The 8,657-nt window shown below is 36.8% G+C and overlaps 1 long non-coding RNA gene across 1 annotated transcript; it reads right to left on the reverse strand.

The window, feature by feature from the left end:
• Nucleotides 2,233-2,947, reverse strand: LOC107624381. The gene is made up of 3 exons (XR_001616864.2): nucleotides 2,850-2,947; nucleotides 2,580-2,663; nucleotides 2,233-2,305 (listed from the first exon to the last, which is right to left on the reverse strand). It is a non-coding gene; the product is annotated as an uncharacterized LOC107624381 (long non-coding RNA).

Genomic DNA, 8,657 nt, shown 5'->3' on the forward strand with positions numbered 1-8,657 from the left:
GAGAGAAGGAGAGAGAGAAAGAGGATGGAGAGAGAGAGAGAGAAGGAGAGAGAGAAAGAGGATGGAGAGAGAGAGAGAGAAGGAGAGAGAGAAAGAGGATGGAGAGAGAGAGAGAGAAGGAGAGAGAGAAAGAGGATGGAGAGAGAGAGAGAGAAGGAGAGAGAGAAAGAGGATGGAGAGAGAGAGAGAGAAGGAGAGAGAGAAAGAGGATGGAGAGAGAGAGAGAGAAGGAGAGAGAGAAAGAGGATGGAGAGAGAGAGAGAGAAGGAGAGAGAGAAAGAGGATGGAGAGAGAGAGAGAGAAGGAGAGAGAGAAAGAGGATGGAGAGAGAGAGAGAGAAGGAGAGAGAGAAAGAGGATGGAGAGAGAGAGAGAGAAGGAGAGAGAGAAAGAGGATGGAGAGAGAGAGAGAGAAGGGGAGAAAGAGGAGAGAGAGGAAGGGGAGAGAGAGAGAGTGAAGGGAGAGAGAGAGAAAGAGTATGTAAAAACTAATTTTAGAGTTTAAATAAAACCAATTTTAATTTGATTTAAAACTAAATTGAACCATAAAAACTGGTTTTTAATAAACTGGTTTTCATAAAAACTATGGTTTCAGTTCAGTTTTTTATTTAAAAAAACTGGTTTATTTAAAACAGTTTGAGTTCAGTTTCAATTCAGTTCAGTGAAACCAATTTTTTTGCACACCCCTAGTTGTGTAGTAGATGGTTCATCCGGATGCATCTCAAGATATAAACTTCGGTAATCCTGTTGGCCAGAATGAGCCAACAAGTTGGTAACTTCATGTCTTTGTTAACTTCTTTTGGCAAAAGTTAGAATATGTTGGACATGGGTGCGCTTGCGTTTATTTTTCATCTCGATGTATATATAGTTTCGATTGGTATTCATTTATTATCAAGGGTAGATGAAGAGGGTGGGATTATGTTATAAAGATATAGTTTTCAGGTTTGTATGTAGTTATTGCAAGAATCTATACTTGATTTATTTCAATGAACCATTTTACTTTGGTCGGAATGAACCATTTTACTTGATTAATTTCAATGAATTATATATATATATAATTATGATTAGACATTATGGTAATTCTTTATCTTACAAGTAAGGTTATTAAATTTGTTACAAATTACTTTATGCTATACTAACTAGTCATTCAGTACGTAGCGGGTCATTTTAGATAGTGAATACATAATTATCTTTATTTGAGATACATTGGATGTTCATTTCTGTATGTGATCGGATGTTCACTTTTGTTGTGAACGTGGATGGTTATTCTTGGATTCACTACAAGAAAACAGCTCTATTGCCACGCTTTTAAAGCGTGGCGAAAAGCTGAAAAAAACGTGGCGATAGCTTTTCGCCACGCTTTTTGAGCTACTGCCACGCTTTTGAAAGGGTGGCCTATCAAAGGGTGGCGGTTGCTCTATCGCCACGCTTTTGGTGACCTATCGCCACGCTTTATTTTTTGCCACGCTTTTGCAGATTGCCCCGCTTAAAAAGCGTGGCCATAGAGAGATACAGCCACACTTTTAAAGCGTGACGATAGCAGGAGATACGGCCACGCTTTTAAAGCGTGGCGATAGCAGGAGATATGGCCACGCTTTTAAAGCCTGGCGATAGCGAGAGATACGGCCACGCTTTTAAAGCGTGGCGATAGAGAGATACAGCAACGCTTTAAAAGCGTGGCGATAGCCTTGTCAAATTTAAAAAAAAAAATTTTTTTTTTTATTTTCAATCCTTTTGTATTACCAAACCTATAAATATAGTATGCAATTTTTATTACAAGATAAATTAAACAATAATTAGTGACAATTTTTGGTATAATTATTTTATACATTAATCCTTATACAAAACTTTCCAGGTTTTTTCAGTAACAAAAAACCCTTCAACCTCCTATCCAGCCGAAATTCACTAACTAAGCAAAACGCATGTATAATTACAAAAGCAATGGAAAATTAATAGCAGGTCTGGGGTCTCAAGATCACGTCAGGGTCCCTCATTTTCTGTATTTTATATTTTTCTTACAACCTTGTGCCCAACAAGTACATAACCGAGCTCAATATCCCCCTATCAGAATGATTCCCAGCAATGTTTGGTGGAGCTGAAAAAAATAACACCAACATCAGCAAAATGATTTCATTTCCTTTTCACAGAACATAATAATGAAAATGCTGACAATCACCGACCAAAGACATAACAATGAAGAAAACAAAAAGATAAAAGAGTAAGAATGAAAACAGAACCGTACCTCGTCAAAGACACCGGCGGGACTGTCCTCATAGCTAGCTAGAAAGAAGCCACCCAAAGTGTTTCTGTATCAAGTAATAATTATTGCAGCCTCTGTTTAATTTCAAAGTTTAACATAATTTACAAGTCCTATCAAAATTCAAAAGATTTTAGAATGATTTTACCAGTCTTGAAAATTAACCAAACAAAAATATCCCTGAGTTCACGTCAGAAACAGTTAGTCTTCTAAACTGACGACATTTTTTGGATTCAATATTTACAAATTGTATAAAGACTCAAACCCATAAAAGAATTGCTGCATTTATAATCTAAAGAGAGAAATTACAATATTTGACCTACCCAAAAGCTTCAGCCAATTTGAATTCTCTTGGAATGTATCTTCTAGCTTTCTCTGCCTTCACAAGATGGAGTTAATACAAGGCACTGATAAACAAAGAAACAGAACAGTTAATGAAAGAAACAATTCCCAATTCCCACAAATTAAAGTTGAACATACATAAACAACACTTAGAGAAAGATTCATTGACTAAAACCATGATAAATTTGACAAAATCGAAAGTAAAAACAAATACTTAGAAATGGAAAAATTGGATAAAAAGGAAAACATACCACATTCAACAGAGAAGCAACAGTTTTTAGGTGTCCAACAGCCACATAACCCAGCGCTAAGACATCCAGAATTGCAGCTTCTTGAATGCCTTTTCCCCCCACTACTAATTGTAAGTGTTAATAAGGGTAGAATCAATTTGGTTTATCCAAAATCAAGTTGTTTTAAATGATTTTTTAAAACCATATACTTAACTATAATTGGACATCTAGGGGGCACCAGTTTCATATATTTTATGAGTCTGCACACATCAATGAAATTTCGAAAAACAGTTAAATTTCACATCTTACCACTTAGTTAATCATTTAATAATCTAGTGCAACTTGCAACTAACTTGAAAATGTGTAGCAACTAGCAAAATATATCTAACTTGTCATCTTGGAGGTTTCATGATCAACTATTTCCTGCAAGGTTCCATGCAAAGAAAATGCTAAAAGTCAAGTTAGCAATTTTCTGCGACTGATGTATATCATGTGCATTATTCATTTCATTTTCACCAAAGTCAAGTTAGTTTATTTTCCTTTTTTAGTAGCTTGAATACCTTTTGCAGAGTATTGTCACGACCCAATCTTTTTAGTTGTAAATTGTAATTCTAGTGTACTTTTTTTTGTGTGTGCTATATATATAATTGGTCAGAACTTTTCTCAACCACATGGCAGAGTCATTCAAATGAGAGCGTAAATATTGGACTCATCCACGAATATTCCACGCACAAATGAATAATAGTTTCGTAAATCTCAAAACATTTTTCCAATTGCTGAAAGTAATGTATTAAAGTGCAAATTAAACTGGGAAATATATCTTGTAATTAGTGTCAGTAATTGGCTTTACTATCAGTATTGGGAATAAGATATTTATTATGAAACGGCGAAGAGGAAGAAGCGTTACCTGAGAGAAATTGAAAAGAGAAACAAGGTTGAAGAGTGAGGAGCTACCGCCACACACACACTGAAGCACCGTCCTTCTCTTCGCTTTCTTCCATTACCGTTTTCATTCTGTCCAAACACGAACGACAAGGAAAGCAATGGTGGCCAGAGCAGGAAGATGGCAGGAGAGCGGCGAAACGACGACGCTGGCGCGTAAACGACAAGGAGACGACGAGGAGACAGTGAGAGGCTAATGACGCTGACGCTGTTGGATGCTAGGGCAGAGGCGACAAGAGACAAGGCGGAGGGGAGGCTAACGGCGCAGTGAGGGCGGCGGTGCTGGTGACGGCGGAGATCTGAGCTCTTCCAGGGTTGCCATTCATGAGAGTGACGGTGAGAGTTGAGAGTGCGAGAGTCCGGATCGAAGCTTTTGGCCAAGTTTGAGGGTGATTAGGAGGATTCAGGAGTTACTGGGTTGGGGGCCGGGTTATTAGGGTTTTCTTTTAAAAACCTTTTGGCCACGCTTTTAAAGCGTGCCAAAAGAGTACCAGGATATGGCCACGCTTTTGAAGCGTGGCCGTAATGAAACTCTGTCGCCACGCTTTTAAAACGTCCCTCTTTCTCTCTATGGCCACGCTTTTGAAGCGTGACAAAAAAAACGTGGCCGTTTCTCTAATCAATTGCCACCCTTCAAAAAGCGTGGCCGTTGACCCTTTTCGCCACGTTTTTGAAGCATGGCAAGAAAAAACGTGGCCAAATCTCTATTCAATCGCCACCCTCACAAAAGCGTGGCCATTGACCACTTTTGGTCACGCTTTTAAAGCGTGGCAAGAAAAAAGCGTGGCCATAGGCCTTTTTTCTTGTAGTGATTCTTAGTTTTATTTGATGCTTGATAGTGATGCTGAATCTGACTATCATGGTTATCCAATTTGTTACAAGTTTTATATTGTTTTTTACATGGTCTTTTGGTATTTAGCTGATGGTCGTCTTAGAAAGTAATTACATTGTTATTTTTACACATTTATGTTGGATGTTTGTTTCTGTATGATATTGGATGTTCACCTTCATAGTATTCGTGGATGGTTATTCTTCGTGTTATTCAACTCATGCTACCTGTATCATTCATTCCAAAGGAATCATTGGATCTTGTGTCATGAACACTGATCATGTTGCCCACACATAACAGATTCAAGTCAAATATGAAAATATGAAAGAGATATCCCTGTTCTAAGACATAACAAACCAGGTGTTCGGTTCAGTACGTAACTGGATGTTTACTTTCATAAACAAAATAGATGGTCATTTTGACTCACTCGGAGGTGTGTCATGCATGAACAACTGTACACCAACAGATTCACAGAAGTTTAAAAAAAAAGGTATCCACTGAAACAAGTCCTCCAAATGTATCATAAATAAATCCCAAGACTCTAGGCAGTAAGTAATTTAAATAACTTAAGATAATTAAATTCACAGTAGTTAAATCCTATTACGCTACTTCTTCCTCTCTTTGTTCTTCCTCCCATTTGGTAAATCTTCGGCACATTGTATCAACGTTCTCGTGCTAGGTGCCGTGAATGGTGATCTAACTTTCTCGTGCTAGTTCCTCTGAAATGCAATGCAAGTTTCTATTCAATTTGTAACTAACAAAGGAATATTATAAGAACATGAGAAAAAAACCTTATAGTCATTACAGATGCTAATACAAAAAATAATCATAAGAGCCATTAAGAGAAAGGACTTCCACAGCAATAATTTAAGTGGTCTGAGAGACCGACTCCTCCAATTATAAACACAACAACCATAAAAGTAAATTAGATTCACACAAAGCAACAACATGGCACACTTAAACAGTAGGGTAATAAATGCAACTCAACCATCCAGGTATATATTGAAGTAACCATCCGTACCATGTCGATCCAGGAATGAATATTCGAGTTCGGAGTACGCTCTAGGGACCAAATATTTTATAATTAAATAAACTTATTTAATACCAAATATAAGAAAATTAATCTCTTTATGTGATATGTTCATAATAAAATTTAAGTAAGTTGTATGTGTGATAGTGAACATCTAGCTTGAACTTCTTCAAACAAAATAAAAATGGAACATCAATTACAACTTTTCAAAATCTAAGCATTAGTGCAGCAAGCAAGGAAAATAAAAAAAATGGACCAAAAAACATAATAGTTAGAAAGGCTTAATATAGTGCTATGACAGCTTCTAACTCTTCTTTCCAGAGTTGGAAAAAAAGCCATATAGAACTCAGCAACTCAGTACTAAAAAGGAAAAAACCTTTTTTCCCCTTCCCCAAAAAGAAAGCTATCATATATAAGAAAAATGAACCGGGTGAATCCTGTTCAGTGAATGATTTACTATCACAGTGATTAGAGAGAAAATAATTAAAAAAAAAAGGAGCATGGTTTTACTTTTTGAATGGAACAAGAAGAAGATTAAAATAGAGATATGTGCATGGTTTTCCAACAAAAAAAATTGAAGCTGAACTTGATGTATATGATAGTCTTTATTTCTTTAATTCATTAGATAATTCTAAATACATTCTGCAGACTCAAAACCTGACAGCTTAAGAAAATCAACTGAAGAATTAATTCAAATGCTGTGTTGTATATCTGAAGTTTTGAACAAGCGTAGGACAAGCCGCCAAGAAAAATTCTCTGACACGTTCCTTAAAAATTACGTCTTGAACTAAGAGAAGAGGATGCATATTAAACACAAGTGATTTTTTTTTCTTTCCTAAAACACCGTTCTTATGTCAGTCCAAGAAAAACTGATCATCACAGAAACCAATCACCACCACAATTATTTCATCTAAATATCTCAATCCATTCATCATTTCCATCTTCATTATATTAAGGCCATGATACAAAATATGATCACAATTCGTTATAAATAACATAAATCAACAAGCCCAGAAAATCAAACCAGTTTTTTTAAATTAAAATAACCGATCAAAAGGAAAGCTAAAATAATAATTACAAAAAAAGAGAGAGACCCTTACACTTAATCCAAAACTGGGCTAAATCACTAAATTATCCAACTTTACCAAATAAGCTTAAATGAAAATAGCAAACAATTAAATCAAGCAGTTGTTTCAATATCATGACCAAGTTTGAATACTTCAAATTTGAAAAAAAAATCACAAAAAAAGAAACATTTAAGCAAATAAGTGATCGTCGATGGAAACCAACCATCCGATAACATGCAAAAGTACCCATCTAGTTATTGTCAACTAGACATCGACAATGGTCAACCGGTTTACGTAACATTGCATGCAATGGTCCACACAGCGTGGGGAAAAATGCCTTATTTGAACCAAGCCTTTGCAAATCTTCCCGCGGATACATTCAATCAAATGCAACCATCTAAAACAGAATTTTATTCAACAAGTTCTAACAAAATACACATGCAGCTAGTGAGTGTTTCACTGTGATAAATCGAACAACTTAGCAAAATAAACATTATCGACCACTGGAAACAGCAAAAACATGAATCATAGAACAAGACTTCAAGCCACTAACCGTATAACGTCGAAGATCGGGCAGTCACTCCAACGAGACCGTCAACCATCTAATGGTCACGCAAGAGTGAGGACCCAAGCTGCCGGCTGACGCAGGATGGTGAGCGCGAAGGATGCTTGGTGATGCAGGTCGATTCGTCGCTAATGGGGTGCCAGAACACGCGGGAAAGCTGTGGCCAGGTGTTCAGCCGAGACGTTTCGCAGCGGTTGCTTCCTGCGAGGGCGGTCGCGTGCAACTGAGGCTCTGTAGGCGGCTACTCGATTGGAGGATGCTCAGCCGTGACAGTGCCCAGTGGTTACTGCCAGCAACGGAGGACATACGTGGTGTAGGTTGGCCCGAGAATTGCTGATCAGGCACGGAGGCATGTTACAGGTCACGCGGCGGTTGCGGGGACGGGATGTTCAATGGCGAGAGTGGCGGTTTGGGGGGTAGCGTGACCGTCTATTCAAACAAAGGGGAATTGGGGAAAATTTTGAAATCAGGGGTTAAAAAAATGAACAGGCATTAGTGAATTAAGATAAAAGAGTTAATTCTTATTTTTAATTCATATTGGGCCTAATAAACAGCCCATTGTACCTATTGTATAAATATCTCATTGGATCCCTAGTGGGACTCTTATATTATTGACTTGAATAGGCGCCAAATAGAGATGCCTTTCATTTTCACCACCATTCAATTTGATTCTATTCAAATTTGCAAGTTGTTAAATATAATATTCTTAAATTGTGGGGATTCACCATTTGCATTGAATGGAATGGTTTGAAATACTATTAGAGCACACTTATTGGAAAGTATTAGAATCATTTACGCAGTTGACACGACAAAATACTATTTCAGATAATCAAAACAAAACAGTGTTACCCACTTCTCTTATCTTTTTTCTCATGTATTATTCCTTCGTTAAAAAGTTTTGTTTGTTATTAAACTTTTGAAGCTCTACTTAATCAGTTATTTGCCAAAATTGCTATATTTATCTTCCTTGGTGACGACTCACTACAATATTTTTGGCCTAAGGTAACTTTTGTTCAAAATAACATTTAATAAAAGTTGTCTTAGATAGGCAAAGACAACATTTTTTATGAGTTGTCTTTGAGTAAGGCAAAAATAACAAAATTTTTGGCCACCCATAAAAATAGTTGTTTTTTATATCTAAAACTACATTTACAAAATGTTGCAATATAAAAATTTTAAGACAACATTTTTAAATAAAATAGTGAATACACAACCCGGCCCCTGAAAATTACCTCGAAGGGACAACGAGGCCTTTAACAAAAAAAAAAATACCATTTTCGGCCCCTGATCTTTACTTTTATGGGACTGATTAGCCCCTGTGTAAAAAAAAAACATTGATTTTTTTTGGCACAAGGGCTAATCAGTCCCATAAAAATAAAGATAAGGGGCCGCGAAA

Source organism: Arachis ipaensis, chromosome B10 (assembly GCF_000816755.2).
Source record: "Arachis ipaensis cultivar K30076 chromosome B10, Araip1.1, whole genome shotgun sequence".
NCBI classification, from domain to species: domain Eukaryota; kingdom Viridiplantae; phylum Streptophyta; class Magnoliopsida; order Fabales; family Fabaceae; genus Arachis; species Arachis ipaensis.